This window comes from Somniosus microcephalus, chromosome 15 (assembly GCF_052327205.1).
Source record: "Somniosus microcephalus isolate GS21.2 chromosome 15, FLI_Smic_1.0, whole genome shotgun sequence".
Taxonomy (NCBI): Eukaryota; Metazoa; Chordata; class Chondrichthyes; order Squaliformes; family Somniosidae; genus Somniosus; species Somniosus microcephalus.
This window is the reverse complement of record NC_141001.1, coordinates 96,645,259-96,669,548: the sequence shown is the minus strand read 5'-3', so window position 1 is coordinate 96,669,548 and position 24,290 is coordinate 96,645,259. Positions and strand designations below refer to the sequence as shown.

The 24,290-nt window shown below is 45.3% G+C and overlaps 1 protein-coding gene across 1 annotated transcript in view; it reads right to left on the bottom strand.

The window, feature by feature from the left end:
- Window positions 1-6,220: 6,220 nt before the first annotated feature.
- LOC147107093 (Fanconi anemia group F protein-like) overlaps window positions 6,221-24,290 on the bottom strand; it is an 80,539-nt gene continuing 62,469 nt past the window's right edge. Inside the window, exon 3 of the transcript XR_015081025.1 lies at window positions 6,221-8,277. The gene's annotated coding sequence lies outside the window, so the exon portion shown is untranslated. The remainder of the gene's footprint in view (window positions 8,278-24,290) is intronic.

The following is a 24,290-nucleotide window of genomic DNA, read 5'->3' as shown; positions in this document are numbered from 1 at the left end:
CCTGGCCTCATGTCCTCCTCCCATTCCTCGTCCAGACCAAGGGGGACCCCCAGCAAGATGCCCATGAACAAGCACTCCCTTTCTCCTGGTGACTCCTAGAAGGTATCTAATAAGGTGGAGTAGCACAGCACTTGCTCTTTTTAGGTCCACAAAGAATTTCTGGAATAAATGTTGCTCGAATGTTGATGAAGTCTTGACAAAGTGTCCCAGAAAGTCTCCCGATGTGTTTCAGAGATCCTCTTCACAGCTCCAGCAACAAGTGAATATGAAAAGGTGAGTATCCCTTTGAGTAGCACTTGAAATCGACATCATGTCATGTTTACTCCAAAAATGCTGTGCAGCCTCTTTAATGAGCGCTGGCAGGCATTTTAAGTGGCAATCAGCCCCTTAACGAGTCTCCGGGCGACCGTTGCCAGCGCAGGCTTCAACTCCTTTACCAAGTTGGCATCTTGCACTACACACGGGCTAAACCGGCATTTTAATCAAGACCCCCATCTTGGCCACCTCGGAGGATCGTTAGCGTCTGAACGCGCTGCTGGAAATTGCTCCCATAATCATTTAGCCATCAGCAAGCTTCAAATATCCTGATTGTATATTCAGTGAAACTTGTTATGAGCGACTTTACACAAAGGGAGGTCGAACCGTCATATAAAAAGGCACCGTCATCTGCTACAGAGCATTCATCTTCCGATTAGGCACTCTGCAGCCTTCCAGACTCAATATTGAGTTCAACAATTTCAGATCATAACCTCGGCCCCTATTTCATTTTTTCTTGTAATTTTTCCACTCCTTTTCCCCCCCCCCTTTCCTTTTGTTTCTCTCTCACACCTGGCAGCTACCTCTTGCCCTGCCAGTACACTTTACACCTAATCTCAGCCTATTACCATCTCGTCTAGCTTCTAATACCTTTTATTGTCTCTTTTACTTCTTTTGTTTCTTTTATTCTTTTGTCCGATCGCAGCCCTGCCTCCGATCTATCTTCTTTTCTTTCCAGTTTTGAAGAAGGGTTCGACCCGAAACGTCAACTCAAATTTCTCTCCACGGATGTTGCCTGACCTGCTGAGTTTTTCCAGCATTTTCTGTTGTTATTTTGCAAGCCATTTATCAGGTTTCAGAACTTCTGAACATCCTTGTAGGTTTCAGTCTAACCTAACATAAAAGCAAACGATGACACTTCAAAATCTTTACGCTGCTAGAAGTTTATTGGCGGCCAACATGGCTCAGTACCACTTCATGGAATGATGTTTTCAGTGGTATTACTCACTGTCAAGAACTTACCTTGCTTTCGAGATTCTTTGATGTGGCAGCAGCTACGGGGGAGCTCAGGAGGCTGTTGAATTCAGGTGGCTTGTAAAAAAGTATAAAAATGAAATCCAAACCAGAATCACAATTTTAAGCAGTAATTTTGATAGAATGCTAAGAATTTGATGCTTTTTTTTAAACCAGTGGCTACGCTCTTCATCTAGATTTAGGTTTGAATAAAATATATGCTCAATAGCATTAATGTATAGTTCAGTTCTTATGTCTATCATCAGCCTTTGTTCAGTCAATAGCGTTTTGCACAACGTTTTGAGCAAAATACAAACACACAAAAACGTTGGACAAGAAAAGACCGGCTGGTCCATCTCACCTGTCCTATACAGTTTTGATACCTTATGTACCACATCAAGAGACTCCTTACACCCTAGGTGGCATGTAATGTCCTGGGAGAGGCAAAAAAACAGATCAAAACCCCAAGAGCAATTAGGGAAAGAAAATCTGGAAAAGTTATCTCCGATTTCGCTAGGCATTCGAAACTAGTTCAGGAGACCACATTGACCATAACATATTTGATACCTACCTCTTGTATGACACGATCTCCGTCCTAGCCAAATAACAGATATAAGACACATAAACAACTGAAAGGTAGTGTGGTACTGAGAGCGTTTTCTACAAGCTGTTGGGGAGCGGGTTAATTCAGGTAAAAGTTGCATTTCCAATTAGAAACCTGTTGTTTAGAAGAATGCAAGAGACTTAGAGAATATAGCCTGGAGTTGTGATAGTTGTCAATGAAGAACAAAAAAAAACTTGGATCTTCAACTGGGCATTTAGTAAACGATGGCCCAGAAATTCGGGTCTCCACGGGTGAGTGCGCACGGGGTACTCACCCGTAAGCCCAATGGAAGTGCCGGTTTCCTGCATGCACTGCGCATGCGCGGGAAACCGGCTGTGCTGCCTTTCTTTAGGAATTTATGTTAGTTTTCCAGTTAATTCAGGGGTTTGAGTAATTTGGGTCAATTTCCATTGTGTGCCGCCACCTAGTGGATATTTGGTACCTAGCAACTGCAGTAAAGCGCAGTAAAGCGCAGTAAAGTAAACTACTGTATATCACAGACCTGCAGCCACACATGGTCTGGGAAGTTATATTCTTGTCACGCTCCAGCCTTGGACACTATTTGTCTGTAAGTACTTGAGAATGTTATAGATGATTAGTGTACACTATATTTTGCAGAAAATGTTTAGTTTGTAACTTTTCTCTGTAAGCAAACTTACACAGCTAGCCGTGAAGTGCTCGCTCTCTGTTTAGCTGGTTAACTTGTAGCTGTATTTTGATGCACTATGTACAGGGCTAATTTAAAGAGAATGCCTTTCAGTTTGCTAAATGTATATTCACAGTAAGCTGTGTTTCCACGTGTTTTGGTAAGTTACATGCCAAATGTACTGTGTTGCTCAGGCGTACCTAAATTTGTGTATGCATATCAGTTATGTGCTTGTATACTAATGTGTGCTTCCATTTCTGTATTGTATTTCAGTTTCACAATAAGAATCTTTCAGTAAAGTTTACAAGAAAAGTCAAGCCTTGTGATTTTTATGGGAAGATATCAAGTTGTTAGCTACCTGTCTAGCTCTGCATAGGAACGCGCTGCAAGGGCAGAATACCGGCACTTCCGTTCCCTTAAAGGAGAGGGTTCAGAGGTCGAACGCGTGCGCGGGAGAGGCTGCGCGTGTGCATCGAACTTCGTTTTTTTTGCAGGTTTTCCCGGGAGGGTAAGCCTTCAGAAGTTAGACATGTAAAAAGCAGGCGTATGGCCTGCTTTTTACAAGGTAAGTGGTGAATTAATTAAAATTAAAACATTTTTTCCAGAGGTTTATTATTTTTAAATACTTTAAAGCAAGGTAAGTTTATTTTTAGCCGTTAGAAAATAAAATTATTTTTTTCAAAAATTTAAATTATTGTTTAAAATAGTTATTTCATGTAATTTATAGTTTATTTAAAAAATGTGATTAAAAAAAAAATTATTTGAAGATTTAGTGCTGTTTTGGGGCCGTAGTATTTATAAGTCTTGACAGCTCTTCCTGTCAATCTTATGAATGGAGCATTCCCTGCTCCGATTGGCTCCCCAGGGCCCACGTGATCCCAGGGGACGCATCGAACTAACTGCGCCCCTGGGATATGCAAGCACTGCGCGCCGGCAGCTGGACCAGGCCCCAGATCGGAATCCCACGGGGGCCCACAGCTCAATGGCCGGCATGCTAGGTAAGTGCAGATCGGGGGCTTGCACCTGCGGGAAGCCCCCGACCCGAATATCTGGGCCTATAATCAACACAAAACGAGTTAGCTTTAAGTGTAAAGCAATCCATAATAGAACATAGGAAAATCTTTCTCTGATCACATAACTCTGCCAGCCTCTGTCCTTCCCTCAGTCTGAACCATCACCTCCAGGCTGAATCTCTCCAACACCCCCATTGCTGGCTTCCCGAGATCCACCCTACACCAACTCCAACACTCACATCCTATTTCATATTAAGGCCCTGCTCACCTACCACCCTTTGCTAACATCCTGTGACTACCTATGCTCCAACTCATTTATTTTGTAATCTTCATCCTTGTTTCCAAATCCCTGCATGGCCTCATCCCACTGTATTCTTGCAATCTCTCCAGCCCTAAATCCCAGCTTGTTCCCTCTGCTCTTCCAGCTTTGGCCAACTCTGTGCCTCCATTCTTCCTCCACTACCCCATTGTTGACAGAGCTTTTAACCATCACAGTCCTTTCCTTTGTCAACATCATTGTGATAGCTCCCCCCGGTTTGTGAAGTTATTGCAGGATATTTTGCTACGATAAAGATGTCATATATTCCAATGTTTTTTTTATTGTTGGGGATAGCTTCAGTTGAGAAACATGATGATAATAAATAGCCTTGGGGCATTATACGGGGTTAAAAGATAGGTTCACACCTGCTCACCCCACATATTGAATTATTGGTCAGCCATACTGACACCAAGAGGCACCATGCAAGGGCCAAGCACTGCTCTGCAGAAAATGAAGGAAAATCAGAGGTCAGAGACACTCGCGACTGCACTCACACACCTTCTATTGGTTGGCTGCAGAACAACGCCGGCATTTGCCTGGGAGCCATTTGACAGCATCTGTGGCTCATGTGTAAAAAAATACATTCCAATTCTGCCTGTACTTTGGACTATGCTGTAAATAGGCTCATGTTTTTATTTCATTATGTTTTGCAGTGTTATCATTTTGTAAAAAAAAATAAAATGGTGAAAAACAAGAGCCCTGCTGTTAGGAAGTATGTCAGCCAGTTTAAAATGTACTTCAAATAAAGTTAGTTATCTGATTTAAGTAGGCTTCAGCACACAGGGTCCCATTCTGTGCATGATATTTTAGCTTGAATCTTTTAATCTATCTTCCTGGTATTCTAATTCATTTAGTAGTGAAAGGCATTTGCTGTATCTTCAGGCATGCTTAGCTATACATTAATAACTCCATTATACCACAGGGAGTAAAGAGAAATGCTTCATCTCAGTGTACATCTTCCACAGAAGCACAAGTGAGCTTAAAGTTTTCTGAGGTGGAACATGCCCTTCTTCCTTCTATTCCTATCCTATCCCAGGACCCTACTCTTGAATTCTTTAGACTTTCCACATCACCATTTTTAATTGGTTAATAGTTTGTTTGAGAATATGACAGGATTTGTGGTTTACGGTTAATCAAAAAACACTTTAGGAACTGATGTAACCTGAACAATATTTTACTGTGAATACACATTGACATTTTTACTGAATATCTGTTGCTAAAAGCTGTTAGCATTAACATTATTAGAGTAAGATATCAATGTAGATACATTGTTATTGATACTGATACTTAACAACTTGCATTTACAGAGCGCCTTTAACATACTCAAGAAAGTTATATATAATTTAAAGTGGATTTTTTTCTTATTAATTTTACTTAGGTAGGAACATCATTTAAACATAATTTAAATACATTATTCACTCAACTTAGTTCGGTTTTGCTATATCATGTCAAGATTTTAATGTGCGTATATATACTACACAATTTTCTCTGTTTTACTCATAACCCTTGATTGTTTTTTTCTATACATGGTCATAAGTAGGAACCCACTGAAAAAAGTGGGCAAACAATGACATGTCAAGGAATCTTTTGGTAAGCAGGAAAGAAATACAGTCTGTCCCAATCATGCAACTCCTGACATCGTTTGAGTGGCACATGTATTTTGTAATGCTATTTCAGATTCAGAAGACATCGGAGTGAAGTAGAAAACAACAGGAGCTCCAAACCCTATTGATTCTTTGCTTTTGTCCTTTCCATCCCCACCTCCCACAAACATATCCTATACAATATCAAAATCTCTGTGGATAGGAGCATTTTGCCATATTGCTCTTTAATTTAAATGGGAAACATGCTCTTTGGTGATTTTCACCTGAAGTCATAACGGTAATTCAAAAAATGGAGGCATTGAGATGATAGGGATGATTCTGTGATCCGGCACTCCCAGTGGGGAGTGGCACTCACAGAGAGTGCATCTCAGGAAATTTCAGGTGCGCAGTCATGATTTTCCATCCATTCAGTTTAATGGACAGAAAATCACGAGCTTGCTCACTTCCCTTGACTGTCACTCCCCACTTAAAGTGCTGAAGCACCAAATCACCCCGACATCATAAACCATGAGTACACGTCTGAACTAACATAGCAACATTGGAGGTAACTTTAACCTAACTCGGTGGATGTGAAACCCATGGGATCGGGTGGAACGGCAGTTTTACAACTGTAGAAATTAGGGGTTATAACTGGGGTTATAGTCTCTGGCCAGTCAGAAGTATCTGAGCTGCTCCAGAGCCCCGTGCGGTTTCGAATCGCTCCCCTTTTCTGGTTCTGACCGCCGGATTTATTCAGTAGCGATGTAGACAAAACGAGACTCATGGTTGGGTGCAAAGAAGACCAGTATTTATAGAATTAAAAGGAAATAAATTGAAAATAATCAATACAACACACCTATGCTAAATACAGCACTATTACTCAAATACAGTACACTCTGCTTACTTAATACAGCACTTTTACCTAGTGCGGCACAGTTTTACTTATAGGGGAGAGGAAACGGACACATCGAGGGAAAATTGACTAAAATTACAATTAAAAAAAATTCCCCTTAATTCCCACCCCTAATACTTATCTAAGTTGCCTTGTAATAGGCCAAAAATCTATGCTCACCAGTGAAACGCCTGCTCCGTGCCCCTGCGGTCTGTATTCTTCACCGCCCCGAAGTAGAGATACCCCAGTATTTAAAAGTAACTGCTGGTATTCCATTTCTTTTGGGCGGGCTTGCTGAGCTGTTCTTCTGTAGGCAGAGCACGGAGGCGAGGCGGCAGATAGAGAGAGAATGGCTTCCCGAGAGGCTATCTATATACCCCAATTGGGAGCCAAAATCTTCGCACCCAAATCCGGATGTACCTGGGCTATACAAAAGGGAATCAATCTGTCCCTATTGACTGTGATGGGTTTCAATGTATTACCCATTCGTTTAAACTGGTATTCACTCAGTTTAAATGTCTTACTGATATCTCAAGTGCTGGACAAACGAATAGTCAATAGCACTAAGTGGTTTGTAAACAAACCCCCATTCATTGACTGGTTTGAATAAAGCTGTCTCAGTTTGAAAAAAACCTGTCTGTTTCCTTAAGTGCTGAGTAAACAGCCCTTGGATGTTAGTGTAAACAAATCCAATTGTCCTGCGGTCCCGCCCAACCGCAATTGATTGACAGTCTCAAGTACTTAATCTCTTTGTCAACATTGTAGAGGGTTCTGTAAACAAACAACCCCTTTGTCCTGCGGTTTGAAACTTCCTGAACTGCAGTTAACTGACAGTTTAAATACCTCATTACTTCAGAGGCTGTTTTTTTTTTTCAAATCCTTTGCAGACACACAAGCAGGCTGTCCTTTTGTCTCCTGCCATGAGGTCTGACCGCCATCTTTGATTTTCCTTTCAAATACACACAGGCTGTGTTGTGTCTTTTTCCACGAGGCCCGGACAGCCATCTTTGATTTTTCTTTTCACATACACACAGGCTGCCTTTTGCTTCTGCCATGAAGTCTAATGGCCATTTTGATGCCCTGAATTTTTAAAGGTATATTCCACCCAGGTTTTCTTTAATCAAAAATATAATCTTCGGGGCTGTAGAGATTTTTGAAATTCTTGCGAAACCTTACAGTCCCCCATTGGATACTAAAACTTGCTTGTAGTATCCTGTCCAAAGGTGAGCAATAATTTCTGACCCCCCACAAACAACCTTCCCTTATACTTATCTATATCTATCTTTGATCCCCCGACACCTCCATCTCCCCTACCCAGAGAGAATCGCAGTACACAGTAGGCATCTATCGACAGAAAAACATGATTAGTACAATAATTCAAACATGGAGGGGGTCCAATGCCCCTGCACCACTTGTCTTTACAATAATTCAAGCATGGAGGGGGTCCAATGCTCCTGCACCACTTGTGACATAGTTTTAACACGATACAACATCTTTAATGGGATTACCACCAAGCCAAAATATATCTGTTAAAAAAACAAATGGAAGAAAACGAGCTCCCCTTTTCCTTTTTTTAATATAATGCAATAGCCTGACACTTTAATAAATGGCACGATTCTACAGCCATAAATGTATTTCAAATTTACAATCTGCAAACACGACAATCCATAGGCATATGCAATTTGTTCAATTAACTCTAAACAAGTAGTACAATCGTACAGTTAGGAACTAAATTCACACGTTATTTCCTTTAGAGTTGGGACCAATACATAATACAAAATATAAAATAATTAACAAGCTTTTTGTAAACTCTTAATCTTGATCGGGATCTCCAATAACAATTTAAATGCTGTGGGCATCTGCCTCCTGCAGACCCCGGCCTTCCTGGGCTAGGGGTGCTTCCTTTCCCGAACATCCAAAAACACGATGGTCCTCTGTACCTTCCGGAACTCTGAAAAAAACAAAAAAAACATCTAGCCAGGTCCCTTGGCTCAGGGGAATGTGATCAGGTCCCGCGACCTTGGCTCACATAATACAACTTCTGGAATGGTACCATACTTAAAACTTATATTCTAATAATTAACACTACCCATATGCAATATAACATTTAAAATTAACACGTTCTACCTTAATCCTTTATACACATTACTTGAACAAAGCTATATACAAGCGCCGCCCGTCTCCGGGCGGCCAGCCTAATCCCTGTTTGGGCTGCCACAGGCTGCTCCCTGTGGCGTGGCTGGATTGATCCCAGCTTCTGGTCCTTCGCAGCTTATGGTTGCTGGTTGGGGACTTCTGTCTTTTGGCTTCTCCCTGACGCGGGAGTCCGCCCTATTCCACTGGAAAGTGGGTGACCATACTTTCTTGGGCTGGGGTACCCGAAGAGACCTCCTAGGGAGTGTCGCTGGTGGGGCTACCCCAGTGAGCGGACCCTTAGCTCGGGTCACACTCCTTGCTGGCTGGGGACCTCCTCCTTCGGGTCCCTCCCTACCCAAACCTGGGCTGGGGACAGGCAATCCCTTGCCACTGGCTGCCGGTGGCTGAGAGCCTTCCCCTTCAGGTCTAAAACCTGGTTCAGGCTCCTCCCCGGAGTCCCACAAGAGAGGGGGAATCGCTCAGGCCAAGTGCTGGGGAACTTCTCCTCTCCCGCACGTGACTGCGCCTGCATGTGCAGTCTGTGTGTGCGTACACGATGCAGGCTGAGGATTTCTAGTCTCAGGTACAATCCCAGCTGCCTGTTTCTGTTGTGTCGGTACCTTTCTACCTAGACACAATTTAGGACTCAGAACTCAGAGATTCAAACATGAAGTGCTTTATTGGAAGGAAAGGAAGTTCTGGAAAGTTCCGAACAAAGAGAGCTAAACTTAACAGAGAACACCCAACCATTTATCTCCTCTGACAGCGCCACCACAGGTGGGAGGAGAACACACAATAGAGCACACAATACAGGTAGACTATCCTTTATCCGAAAACCTCGGGACCAGCCGTGTTTCGGTTTTCGGAGAATTTAGGAAGGTGGGTCGGCGGGGGGGTCGGCGGGGGGTCGTGCGCATGACTTACGCTGATGCGCAAGTCGTGCGCGACCCCCCGCCGACCCCCCCGCGGACCCCCGCCGGCCCCGACCCCCCCGCCGACCCCCCCGCGGACCCCCGCCGGCCCCGACCCCTGCCGACCCCCCCGCGGACCCCCGCCGACCCCGACCCCCGCCGACTTACAGTCGGGGTCGGCGGGGGTCCGCGGGGGGGTCGGCGGGGGGTCATGCGCACGACTTACGCTGACGCTCAGCGTAAGTCGGCGGGGGTCGGGGTCGGCGCGGGTCCGCGGGGGGGGGTCGGCGGGTGTCGGGGCTGGCGGGGGTCCGCGGGGGGGTCTGCGGGGGGTCGTGCGCACGACTTACGCTGACCCTCTGCTCAGCGTAAGTCGTGCACATGACTTACGCTGAACGAAAAAACCTTCGGTTTTTAGAGAGTTTCGGTTTTCGGAAGTTCGGATAAAGGGTAGTCTACCTGTACATAACATTTCCTCCCCTCTTAAATGGAAGGTCCACATTATTCCTCAACAGGTAAGTTACTTTCAATGCACTCAATGAACCTAGGGTAGAGGTAGACTGCCTCAAACCCTGACTTTACCCTGGGGTTTATTCTGCCCCAGTCTTGTGGGTAAGTCACTAAGCCTACAGATCCAAGCGTCTTGGAGGCCGCCTGTAAGGACCGGAACTCGGTGGACCCAACTGCAGTAAGGCAAACTGAGGCAGAGGTTAGGTTGCAAAACAAAGGTTGACTTTACTTGACATAAACAAAATAACAACAGTACAGAATACAGGCAAGCAGACCAGCAAGCGGTATCACCAGGCAGTGCAACTCAAGACTGAGCAATGAACATAACGTGAACACCACTTAAATAGTAGGTATCTAACAATGCACAGGTGAATACAATTAATGAATAAAGAAGGACACAATTAAGAGAGTTCATGGAGCCCTCTGGTGGCGAGGCGAGGCAGAATCTGGGTCATTCCTTACACCGCCGCTCTCTGACAGGATACCGGCGGTCATCGCTGGCTTCCACAGCAGTAGGCATTGACACAGGCCTGGATGGAGAAGGTGCCTGTGTCAGTCGAAAGTCAGGAGTTTGCACAGGTGGAACGGTCTCTTTGACTTCCTGTGTTGGAGAAGAGCACTGTGGCAAAGGATGCTGGTTTGCGGTATCATCCGGAAACAGTTCAGGCCAACCAGCCGTTGGAGCCTCTGTGGCTGTCTCTGCTCCTAGCAACAGTTGATCTGTGTGTCTTCTCCAGACGACGTCCTCAGCAGTCTCAACCATGTAAGACACAGGGCCCGTCTGCGCGATCACCGTAGCAGGAACCCATTTTGGTCCAGTGTTGTAGTTTCGAGCTAGGACGTGCTCTCCCGGATGAAACCGTCTCTCCTTGGCTCTTTTCTCTCTCTTTTCAACTTGAGCTTGTTGTTGACAATGGACAACCTGTTCTGCCCTTGGAGGTTTGAGTAAGTCAAAACTTGTCCGCAACTGCCTCTTCATCATGAGCGAAGCGGGGCAAGTTTTGGTTGTGGCATGCGGCTCGTTCCTGTAGGACAACAGGAAGCTGTTCAGACGTTGGTGGATTGAGCCCTGGCCTTGCAATGCCTTCAAGGCGTGCTTCAAAGTTTGCACAAACCTTTCTGCCTGGATGGAGAGCTCATTTCTTTTTGAAATGTAAGGTTTCAAACTAGGAGAATCTCCTATAGCTCTCCCTCGAATGACATCGTCCATCACCTCAGACAGGACGGGATCATTGCGGGTGTACCTTCGCACCTGAACTGCAGTGACAGGTGCTCCCTCCACTTGTCTAAAGTAGAAGATGTCTATCTGACGAGGCTCTGGGGGAGCAACAGGCAAGGGTAGCCTCGAGAGACCGTCTGCGTTGCCGTGCAAGTCTGATTTGCGATATTTGATGTCGTATGTGTGTCCTGACAACAGTAAAGCCCACCTTTGCATCATGCTTGCAGCGAGAGATGGAATTCTGGTGTGGGGCCCGAAGATTGAAGTCACTGGATGGTGGTCCATCAGGAGTGTGAACCTTCTCCAAAACAGGTACTGATGAAATTTTCAAATTCCAAAAATGATTCCCAAGGCCTCGCGCTCGATCTGCACATAGTTACTCTCGGCCTTGTTCAAGGTGCGTGATGCGAAGGCGATAGGTTTCTCTTCACCCGAAGGCATGATGTGGGATATGACTGCTCCCACACCATATGGTGATGCATCACATGCTAGCTGCACGGGTAGCTTTGGGTCGAAGTGTGTCAGGACCTCCGATTTCAGCAATGCTTTCTTTGCTTGGGCGAAAGCTTCGTTGCACAGTTCAGTCCATTTCCATGCTTTGCCTTGACATAGCAACTGATGTAACGGCTTCAGCAATGTTGCTAAGTCTGGAATAAACTTCCCATTGTAGTTAAGTAGCCCCAGAAATGAACGTAACTGGCTCACATTCTGGGGTGCTGGGGCCTCCACGATCACCTTGACCTTTGACGGCGCCTTATGCAGGCCAGTAGCATCAATCACATGCCCCAGGTACTCAACTGAAGACTGAAAGAATTCACATTTGTCTTTACGAACTCTGAGTCCGTACTCTTTCAGTCGTTGTAGTGTTGCATCCAAGTTCAGAAGATGATCCTCCTCATTTGTCCCAGTGACAAGGATGTCGTCCAGGTAGCACTGGACTCCTGGCAGTCCACTCAAAATCTGATCCATTGCCCTTTGGAATAGAGCAGGGGCCGACGTAATTCCAAACGGGAGGCGGCAGTACCTGTATAGCCCCTTGTGTGTCACAATTGTCAGCAGCTCCTTTGATTTGTCATCGACATGCATTTGTAGTTAAGCCTGGCATAAGTCTATTTTGCTGAACTTTTGCCCTCCGGCCAGGCCCGTAAAAAGATCATCAATGAGGGGAAGAGGGTACTGTTCCGCAGACAGCACCGGGTTAATAGTCACTTTAAAATCCCCGCAGATTCGAACAGATCCATCCTTTTTCAGGACAGGAACAATGGGTGTGGCCCATTTGCTCACGCTCACAGGCTCCAGGACTCCATTCTTGACTAAGGCCTCCAAGTTAGCCTCAACGTTTGGCCTAATTGCATCGGGTATAGGTTGGGCTTTGTGAAACTTCGGCTTGCTGTCAGGTTTAATGTCCAGTCTCACGCTAATCTTTTTCATGCTCCCAAGTTCCCCATTGAAGAGTTCTGCATGTTTGTTTAACACTGCAGTCAGACCTGACTCCCCTTTTGACAACATGCGGACTGCAGGCCAGTCCAGTGTGATTTTCTCTAGCCACGCATGTCCCAGTAGCGATGGGTAATTTCCCTTTACCACATATAGTGGCAGTTTTGCAGTCTGTCCGTTCAATTTAACTGTCACCTCAATGACGCCTCTCATGGCCACAGGTTCGCCGGTATACGTCTTTAGCACAATGTTTGTTGGCTGAAGGGTAAGATGCTTTAGCATTTTGTTGTAGACAGTGTCTGAAACAAGGGACGCAGCCGCGCCTGTGTCCACCTCCATCCGCACTGATTGCCCCTCCACCAGTGGTGAGACCCAGTAGCCATTTGAACCACCTGCAACCGTCAGTATGTGCACCTCTTCCTCCTCAGAGGTGTCGCTCCCCTCTGTTTTGCTTGTTCCATCATATTGCACTGAATGAACACTCTTTTTCCTCTCTTGTCCAAATACAGACATTTTGCTTCCATGCTTCCCAGCTCTGTCTGTTCTTTTTTTTACCTCTACAGGCGCGTTCAATGTGACCCTTTTTGCCACAATTTCGGCATTCCAGCTCCGTACACCAGCAATCATTAGCGCGATGGCCCGTTTTCCCACAACGGTAACATGTGTCGTTCCGCGCACCTTTAGGCTCAGACGACACCTTGTGAATTCTCCCTGTTGAACTCTACTGGTGAGCCTCCTTTTCCGCCATCTCCATGGAGACACTAACTTCATTGGCCTTTACAAGAGTAAGGTTGTCCTCAGTAAGAAGGCGCTTCTGTGTGGCTGCATTTTGCAGACCACACACAAGTCTGTCTCTAATGGTGTCATTCAGCACCTCCTTGAACTGGCAGTGTTCCGACAACCTTTTTAAAGCAGCAATAAACATCGTCACTGATTCCCCCTCCTCTTGATTCCGTTTGCGAAATCTAAATCTCTCAGCAATAACCAAAGGTTTTGGTGAAAAATGTGTTCCAAGAATTTCCACTAGTTGCTTATATGTTTTAGTTCCTGGCTTAGCTGGCTGCATGAGGCTGCGAAGTAAATTGAATGTCTTCGGCCCGATTACTCTCAAAAAGGTAGGCACGACCTTTTCATTTGCCACCGCATTCGCCAATACAAAATAGTCAAAACGTTCCGTATATGCGCTCCATTGCTACACATTTTCATCAAAATCACCGATGTTTCCTAATATAGTAGCCATCTCACGTTTCAAATTAAATTTTCTGTTTACTCACTGCACCCGTAATGTACGCAGATTCATCCGCTCCTCGTTGCCACTTGTTGTGTCGGTACCTTTCTACCTAGATACAATTTAGGACTCAGAACTCAGAGATTCAAACATGAAGTGCTTTATTGGAAGGAAAGGAAGTTCTGGAAAGTTCCAAACAAAGAGAGCTAAACTTAACAGAGAACACCCAACCATTTATCTCCTGTGACAGCGCCACCACAGGTGGGAGGAGAACACACAATAGAACACACAATACATAACAGTTTCCTTGCCCCCGGCTCAAACAACCTGCATTGCTTAATATAACTGGCAGCCTGCCAGTAACTCTGTTCGAACTCCTTTTCCCTTACCAGGGCGGCCTTAAAGGTGGAATCTTGGGCTTGGACCTGCTTTTGGTCCAGGGCCAAAGCTATCCCCTGTATGCCTCCCCTGTCCCGGATTGTTGCTACCGGACCTGCTCTACAGGGGTACCAGAACTCTCCTTCCTGCCCCCCTGCTTGAACAACTTACACTGGTCATGAATGGCTCCTCCCCTAGCACAAGCCACAGTGCCTGCTTGTGCAGCCTGTGAACTTGTACCTGCTGCGGGCTGAGGATTTCTGACCTCAGGTTCACTCCCAGCTGCCTGTTTCCCTGTGGGTCCCATTAGGCTAAATGGGACCTTGTTAAACCGGGGTGAATTGGTCAGGTCATCCGAGTGGACCACCATGCTGGAGGCTCCAGTGTCCACCAAATATCTCCCCTGCACCATCTTCACCCCCATCTTAACATAGGTCCTGCTCCCCTCAGCATTTTCGCAGGGACACAGGTCAACCGGCTGTGCTGGCTCTAGTCATTGCCGGGAGTGGGATGGGGCAGATGGGGTCAAAGCACCGGTGGTGGCTGCTACTCTCCCCTAGCCAGTCAGAAGAGACCGTAGGAACTGTAAAAATGACTCGATCGCAGCGGGAGGGATATCTGGTCCTGCCTTTTGGGCTGGGGCTGTGGGATCCTTTCCTTGGTTATCCTTCCAGGGATTCTTACAGTCTTTTCTCCAGTGACCGTCTTTCCTGCACCCATAACAATTTAACCTAGCCTGGGAGGGACGGTTCCCCTCCTGGTGCCACTCTTTCTTACTCTGGCTCCCAGGTTTAACCTCATTGAACTTTCCCTTGGGTTGGGGTGTCTCGATACACCTTAGGTTTCTAAAGGCTACTGTGAGCCAATGGATCACTGCTTCTTCGGTGGTCTGGAGGTTTCGGGGGTCAAACCAAGCCGCAACCTGGGCTTGGATCTGGGTTAGGCTGTTTGTCATGAGATACTGGAGCCAGTGAGTCAATTGAACTGGGTCCAGTGCTGCCCGCCCTGGCATTCCCGGGCATGCGCTCTGGTAGACTGGCCACAGCCTGTCTGCGAACGCCTGCGGTGACTCCCCTGGGAGCTGCACCGTTCTTTCTACCCGGGCGAACGGACTACTATCATTGAGTCCCATGGCCTCCAATATCTCATTCTTGAGACCCTCATAATCCCTCTGCCCCCTTCTGCACTTGCCAGATAGGGCCTGGAGGAGATCACCTGCCAGGGAAAACAGCAGCATTTTTGCTTGCTCTGCGTCATTGAAGTCATTTACACAAGCTGCCTGTTCTATCTCCCTGAAGTGTAGAGAGGGGTCTCCCTTTTTAGTGAGCTTGGGGATGTGGCTAACCATGTCCCTGAGCTGGTGGGTACCATACGGCACCACAAACTGATTCTGGATGGCCCCTGTGTCATCTTCATCAACAGGCGGACCGTACCTCCGCTGTCAGAGGGGGTACACTGGTCCTGGTCCCGGCCTATCTAGCGGGGCCTGCTGTGCTTCCTCTACCACCTCATCTTCCACCCCCCTTTGCTGCCAGAGCTCCTGAAAGCTCAGAGCCATGGGTGGCGGTCATGGGACCTCTGATTCCCTGACCAGCCTTTTCCTGGGTGTTGCCTGTGGGACGGTTTTATTTGGGTTGCCGGTAAAATCCGGCTGACCTGCCTTCGGGCTGATCAGACATATCATCCCCTTTGCCCTCTTTAAAGCCATATTCAAGCTTTCTATCTCTTCCCTACAGGGATCATGATCTGCTTCCTCAAACCCTTGCTCACAGGCCAGCTTATATGCTGCCTTTACCTCCCTAACCTTTTCCTCCTGCTCTGTTATTTCTTGTATGAGGCGGGCGTTCTCCTCCCGCACCCTCATCTCATTGCTCTTGGCCTCTGCCACTAGGTACTTCAGGTACTCTGACTCGTGCCTCGTGTGCCTTCTGCCTTCACTAAACTGGACCACCAGGTGCTCTATCTTGGCCTGGTATTCTTCAACCTCCCTTTCCCTATCCCAACTCTCTGCTCTAGATTCCCTAAGCCTGCGGGTAACTTCCCCAAGCCCACGGGCACCTAACCACAAACAGACCAGTGGGATAAAAAGAAAACCAATAAATGCTGCTCTCTCCAGACCCGAACCACCATCTGCTACATCGCATACCGTTGTCGTCAGTCCTGCCGCGGTCACCATTTTGTAGAAATTAGGGGTTATAACTGGTGTTATAGTCTCTGGCCAGTCAGAAGTATCTGAGCTGCTCCAGAGCCCCGTGCGGTTTCGAATCGCTCCCCTTTTCTGGTTCTGACCACCGGACTTATTCAGTAGCGATGTAGACAAAATGAGACTTGTGGTTGGGTGCAAAGAAGACCAGTATTTATTGAAATAAAAGGAAATAAATTGAAAATAATCAATACAACACACCTATGCTAAATACAGCACTATTACTCAAATACAGTACACTCTGCTTACTTAATACATCACTTTTACCTAGTGCGGCACACTTTTACTTAATACAGGAAACTTTAGTTTAACCGGAGGTTAAATGTCCAGAAAGCTCTATCTACCGGCAAAATTCAGGAGCCATTTCCTATAAGTTTTTTTTACTTCTCGTTGCTTTTTTTTCCAGTCGTGGCTCCCAAGTGTCTAGCTGAAGTTGTTGCTTAGCTACAGAGACGCTTTTAAGCTGCGGCCAACTGTTTTGAAGCTGTTGCTAAGCAACAGGGTTTGTTGCTCAGCTCCGTATGTTTTAACATTAGCGCTGGTTTATACGGCAGTTTTGATGGGACGGCACCAACTCGGTCCCGTCAGTGCCGGATACCAGAAAGTTTCCTGTACAGCACTTTTACCTAGTGCGGCACACTTTTACTTGGTACAGTACACTTTTGCTTACTACAGCACTCTTTTGCATAGTACAACACTCTTTTACTTAATACAGCACTTTTACCTAGTGCGGCACACTTTTACTTAATAGGGGAGAGGAAACGGACACATCGAGGGAAAATTGACTAAAATTACGATTTTAACAAAATTCCCCTTAATTCCCACCCCTAATACCTATCTAAGTTGCCTTGTAATGGGCCAGAAAATCTATGCTCACCAGTGAAATGCTTGCTCCGTGCCCCTGTGGTCTTTATTCTTCACCGCCCTGAAGTAGAGATACCCCAGTATTTAAAAGTAACTGCTGGTATTCCACTTCTTTTGGGCAGGCTTGCTGAGCTGTTCTTCTGTAGGCAGAGCACGGAGGCGAGGCAGCAGAGAGAGAGAGAATGGCTTCCTGAGAGGCTATCTATATACCCCAATTGGGAGCCAAAATCTTCGCGCCCAAATCCGGATGTATCTGGGCTATACAAAAGGGAATCGATCTGTCCCCATTGACTGTGATGGGTTTCAATGTATTACCCATTCGTTTAAACTGGTATTCACTCAGTTTAAATGTCTTACTGATATCTCAAGTGCTGGACAAATGAATAGTCAATAGCACTAAGTGGTTTGTAAACAAACCCCCATTCATTGACTGGTTTGAATAAAGCTGTCTCAGTTTGTAAAAAACCTGTCTGTTTCCTTAAGTGCTGAGTAAACAGCCCTTGGATGTTAGTGTAAACAAATCCAATTGTCCTGCGGTCCCGCCCAACTGCAATTGATTGACAGTCTCACGTACTTAATCTCTTTGTCAACGTTGTAGAGGGTTCTGTAAACAAAACACCCCTTTGTGCTGCGGTTTGAAACTTCCTGAACTGCAGTTAACTGACAGTTTAAATACCTCATTACTTCAGAGGCTAGGTTTTTTTTCCAAATCCTTTGCAGACACACAAGCAGGCTGTCCTTTTGTCTCCTGCCACGAGGTCTGACAGCCATCTTTGATTTTCCTTTCACATACACACAGGCTGTGTTGTGTCTTTTTCCACACGGCCCGGACAGCCATCTTTGATTTTCCTTTTCACATACACACAGGCTGCCTGTTTCTTCTGCCACGAAGTCTGATTCCATTTTGATGCCCTGGATTTTTAAAGGTATATTCTACCCAGGTTTTCTTTAATCAAAAATATAATTTTGGAGCTGTAGAGATTTTCAAAATTCTTGCGAAACCTTACACAACCCGCCTGATATAATTCTCCATCAACTTCAGTGGAGAGTAAAATCAGGCGATGTATAAAACCAGCATTGCACCCGATCCCGTCAGTTTCCCGAAGGGCAGTTTAGGTTAAAATTGCCCCTAAAATGTCTCAATATCCTGATCAGCTGCGTCCTTGAAACACGCAGCAGAAGGTGCTTTCAATCTTAATCAATGTGCTTTTTTGCAGAAACATTGATGGAATTGAAAAATTGTAAAGCAAAACTGCTGGTCGGGTTGTGTTACCGGTGGGCGATCTGCTACTGCCAGTTTACCGCTCCCACCAAAAGTAAAATCTACCTCTCTGAGTGGAGCACTGCTCTGTGCAAAACTGGTCATTTAAGCAGCTGAGCAGCTGACAGGGGAGAGAAAGCGTCGGATTAATCAGCTGTTTAAAGTGTCTGGTATCACTGAGCGACGCACCAAATGGGAACTGGCTACAGTAATCAGGTCAGTTATAGTGATCATTTGGGCTAGTGGCCAAATCAATCACTATAATTGGATTCTTGTGTGTTTGTGCATTCGTGTGTTTTAATTCAAATAGTTTTCCAAATGTTGCAGTGCAGTACAGCAGTCAGTTTGGTATTGCAGTTTTATAATGCCATTTAAAGATAAGTTACTAATGAAGGACATTACTGATTCAATGATGTAGGACTGGAAGGCAAAGTGCATCATGTGACACAGCCTTTCAAAATGATCTTTAAACAGTATTTTATTTATTGTAAAATATTGCATTAATATAATGGCCCAGAAATTCGGGACGGTGGCTTCCCGCGGGTGCAAGCCCCCGACCTGCACTTACCTTGCGCGCCGGCAGCTGGGCTCCTGTGGAATTCCGCTCCGGGGCCTGCTCCAACTCCCAGCGCGCTGTGCTTGCGTGTCCCAGGGGCGTAGTTAGTGTGATGCGTCCCCTGGGATCACGTGAGCCATGGGCAGCCAATCAGAGGAGGGAAAAGCCCATTCATAAGATTGACAGGAAGACCTGTCTAAACATATGAATATACGAGCCCCAAAATAACAGTAAACCTTCAAATAAAAAATTTTTTAAATCACACTTTTAAAATAAATTATAAATTACATTAAATAACTATTTTAAACAATAATTTAAATTTTTGAAAAAAATAATTTTATTAAAAAACAGGGCTAAAAATAAACTTACCTTGCTTTAAAGTATTAAAAAATAATAAACCTGTGGGGAAAAATATTTTAATTTTAATTAATTGACCACTTACCTTTTAAAATGCAGACCTAACGCCTGGGTTTTACATTTCTAAAATCTAAAGACTTACCCTCACGGAAAAACCTGTAAAAAAAACGTAAGTTCAAAGCGCATGCGCAGACTCCCGCGTGCACGCGTTCGACCTCTGAACCCCTTCGTTCAGAGGAACGGAAGTGCCGGTTTCCCGCGCATGCGCAGTGCATGCAAGAAACCGGCACTTCCAATGGGTCCACGCGTGAGTACCCCGTGCGTACTCACGCGTTGGGACCCGAATTTCTGGGCCATTATAATTTCTTTTGCCATCTGATAAATTTCAGTCTAGAACTAAACTGCGTTTAGATGTTAATTATAAATGATAAATTAAATGTCTTCTAATTATTTTTCAAAACTAAATTAGAAAGTAACTACATTTTACTAAAGCTTAAACTTAAGCCCTGATTTTAACCTAACCCATCTGGCGGGTACGAGACAGATTCAGGTTAGACACCCATTTTACACCCCGTCCGATTCCAAAGTCAATGGGGAGCGAAATCTGATGGTGTAAAATGGGTATCTGACCTGAACCCGCCCCATTTCTGCCAGGCTGGTGAGGTTGAAATCAGGGCTTTTATTTCTAGTCTGATCATATATTTCAGTAGATTTCTCTGCATTGTTATTACTATTTTATCCCCATTCCCACCTTTATTCTGTTGAGAAGGTATCACCTGTGGACTCTTCGGTGGCCTCCACTTCTGGAAATACGCTACTCCCAATTCCTTCTCCACTGCTCTTTCCACATCGCAACTCCCAATTCCTTCTCCACAACTCCCTCCACTCTAGTCCTTAATGTGCCATTGTCACATTCATCAGCCCTATCTCCTTTTCTCCACCAGAAGCCACCTCCTTTGACCTCCCTCATCAGTCCCATGCACTCTTTGCTCTTCTGAGTCTGGTGCACTGTGTGCGGGTGGCTAAGCATGGGCCTTGCTCTCTGAAATGTTCTTCCTAAGCTCCTCTGCCTTACTACATCTCTCCTTACCTTTATAAAAATCCTCAAAGCCTATCTCTTTTATTTCGTCTTCAGTCACCTCCCCTCTCCTCTCTTGTTGAGCAACTTGGAACACTTTGCTACATTAAAGTTGCTATACAAGTTAAGTTAAATGGTTTTTAATATGAATTAAAAGTAGCTGCCTTTAGTAGGAAGCAGTTTCCATTTCACCAAATAAAGTGCTCCACCACTGTGAGGTGTTGCATCTAGAAGCCTAGCTGAGTACTGTCCATATTCAATCACAGAGTACGTGGATTGGGGTAATTTTGACTTTGTGCAATAGCGTAAAACGGGCGACATCGAATCAGCCGCCCATTATACATCTCTCTTGATTTTCATTTCCATTGACTTCAATGGAATTTAATGCACATCAGTGGAAGTCAATGGACTTTAACGGAAATCAATGGTAATCAATGGACTTTGATGGAAATGAAAAGCGGGAGATATGATGGAGCCCCATACAATGGTTCATGCTCAATCTGGCTGCAGTGTTGCTCTGTTGTATTGAGTGAATCATTGACATAGATAATAGGTCTAGATACACAGGACCCTCTTTTTGCATAAGGATGGCACCTAAACCCATAGGATTGGCAGATAACGTGGATCTCTGTTCACCTTTTCATGTCAAAATAGACTATCACACTATGATTGAGTGACCTGGCATAGGGGTTGATCATGATTCTCTTCGTACTTGAAGATGCTGACACTGAAAGTCTGTGAGGTAGGGGCCCATCCTGGTGTAAGTTCACGGTCAGGGGGAAGTATTTTACTTGGATTGGAATAACACATGCCAGCACCACTAAGGGCATATCTCAGGCACCCAACCACCAAAGAGGGTGCATACTGTGGTTAGAGTGGCCTGCCAATGGGTATGGTGGGAGCTGGTGTCAGGACATCTCTAGAAAGAACAGTGAACTGACCCCATGGGCCAGTTTTTAAAAAAGAAATGATTTTCTTTGGGGATCCAGGCCATAATCCCAGCCTGCACCCATGGGTGGAGCTCACATGTCAATTGGTGGCTTAGTACACTTGGACCCACCAAGTGTACAATTGCTGTTGATTCACCAGGTGCTTCGAGACCAAAGACATAGGAACTCCTGATGTTGCAAGTCCCCACCCCCAGCCCTGGCTCCTCTTATGCCACTGGCCTTGTAAGGGTCAGACAGAGACTCCACCCATAACCAAGCTCCACCCCCATCCCCCTGATGCCACATGAGGCGGGACTGGTGTATCTGGGTCCCCACCTAATTTCTGGCTCTTCTGGTGCACTTCTGCCAGAGCGCAACTAAATGGCCATTTTTTTTAGTCTACTACCTTTAATTGTTGGTTTTAGTAATGGCTCTGTAATTAAAGCCAAATTGGGAATAAAATGGGAACAATAAATAATCATGCCTAGAAGACTTTAGACTTCTGATGTGTTTTTTGGGGCTGCGGCATTGTGGATTGCGATGACCTTCTTGGAGTCCCATGACAATCCATGCTTTTTGAATACTAGGCCAAATTATTCTAGGTATTCCTTATCAAATTCATTTTGCGCGCATATGATTGAAAAGCCATTTTCTTGTAGTCGATAAAAAGTGCTGCAAAGCCACATATCATGCTTTGTTGTGTTGAGTGCATGTGGCATTGCTTATATTTAGGACACCTAGAATTCCTTCAATAATTTGTTGGATGGTACATTCAAATATCTCTGCTGTTAAAGATATACCAAAATTTAGCCTTTTGTATTGTTTCAGGTGCATGTATGTTGCGAACATTACAGTATAGTAGCAATCCTCATTCAGCTCTAGCTGGGAAAAACACAGCTTTAAGGTGTAGGTTTGAGAAAACACATGATCAGATTACCTCTATAATAATTTCATTCAGAGTTGAAACATCGGGGTAGATTTTGCCGAACCGGTCGGGAAGGCGGCGGGACTTCCCCTTTTGGGTTTTTGACCCGCCTACTTTGACATCCGGCCAATCCGCGCGATTTTCCCTTGCTTGACCTTGTTGAGCCCACCCAGCGGGCTCAGCAGGCCAATTAAGGGCCACCCGGCAACAGGTGACGTCACAGACTGAAATTTAATCTGTCAAGAGACCTTGACAGATGAAATATCAGCGTTTGACAGCTGTTTGAAGCTGTGAAACACTGACAGTCTCAGTTCTGACATGAGTCATTCTGCACAGACTCAGTTAGAACTCACACCGGCACTCAAAGCTGAAGGCTGTCACTTTTGACAGATCGCAGCCATTCAGTTTTAAGTTCCGGCTGAGTGATGCGCTCCCGACGGCTACAGGAAGAAAGGCTGTGAAGGTAAGTACAGGTAAGTAAAAGTTCTTTACACACTTTAGACACACCAAACACACTTACCTTTGCACTCATGCACCCATCACTCACCTGAGCGCCAACATCGCGACCCCTCCAACTCCTTCAACCCGACGGCCCGCCTGCTCTACCTGGCGTGGTTTGGAGCCGTCGGGAAACCCACACGAAACCCCTCAAAATAGGGATTAGGCTAAAAACTGCCTGTTAACTACCTGTTAACAGGCAGTTAATTGGCACTAATCCCTTCCTGCCTGGTTTCAGCGAGTCCCAGTGCGGGGCGAGTACCCGCCGCCCCTGAAACTTACGTGGGGCGGGGTTTTGGGCAGCATGGTGTCGGGACCCCCAAATTCAGGAGTTTCCCCCCCACACGCATGAAACCCCGCCTGACGGCTCCCCGAAAATCTAGCCCGATCATGTCGTTTACACTAATTGTTTTGTTTGCTGCTTAGTGACAAAAAGACAAAAATCACTAGGATTCTTGGGCATGGGGACAATTAGTAGAGGTGAGAACCAAGGTGTAGGGCTATATGCTCTTCAGTTATACCACTATACTCCAATTCTTTTAGCTTTGCCTCAAGTTTCTGCCATTGAGGAAATTATATCTTGCAATGATGCGGAGCAGTAGGAATAACACAATTTTTCAATATGCAGTTTCCCTTCAGCTTGCTTATTTATACCTTTAAGTACCTGGGAGAATTCATTGCAAATAGCATCCTCTAATGTTAGTATATTAATGCTATGCACTGTTGAAGATAATTAATTATAGTGCTGGTGCTGTATACAGACCAAGTAGACAATCAGGCATTCCCTTCTCAACAAACACAACTGCTGAGTTTGTTTGTTTGCTGGACTAGTAAGGAAAATGTTTACCAATTCCATATAGCTTCAGCTTAAGTTATAATGTTGGATGAAGGGTTAACCTGAGGCCCATTTGCTTATTCATAACATAAAAGATACCAATAACCTGATGGTCTACATCGGAGGGTTCTAAAAGAGGTGGCTGCAGAGATAGTGGATGTATTGGTTGTGATCTTCCAAAATTCCCTAGGTTCTAGAATGGTCCCAGCGGATTGGAAGGTAACACCTCTATTCAAGAAATGAGGGAGAGAGAAAACAGGGAACTACAGACCAGTTAGCCTGACATCAGTCATCGGGAAAATGCTGGAACCCATTTTTAAGGAATTGGTAACAGGACACTTATAAAATCATAATATGATTAGGCATAGTCACCATGATTTTATGAAAGGGAAATCGTGTTGGACAAATTTATTTGAGTTTTTTAAGGATGTAACTAGCAGGTACATAAAGGGGAACCAGTGAATGTTGTATATTTGGATTTCCAAAAGGCATTTGATAAGATGCTACATAAAAGGTTGTTATGCAAGATAAGGGCTTATGGGATTGGGGGCAATATATTTGCATTGATAGAGGTTTGGTTAATGGAGAGAAAACAGAGTAGGGATAAATGGGTCAGTTTCAGGTTGTAACTACTGGAGT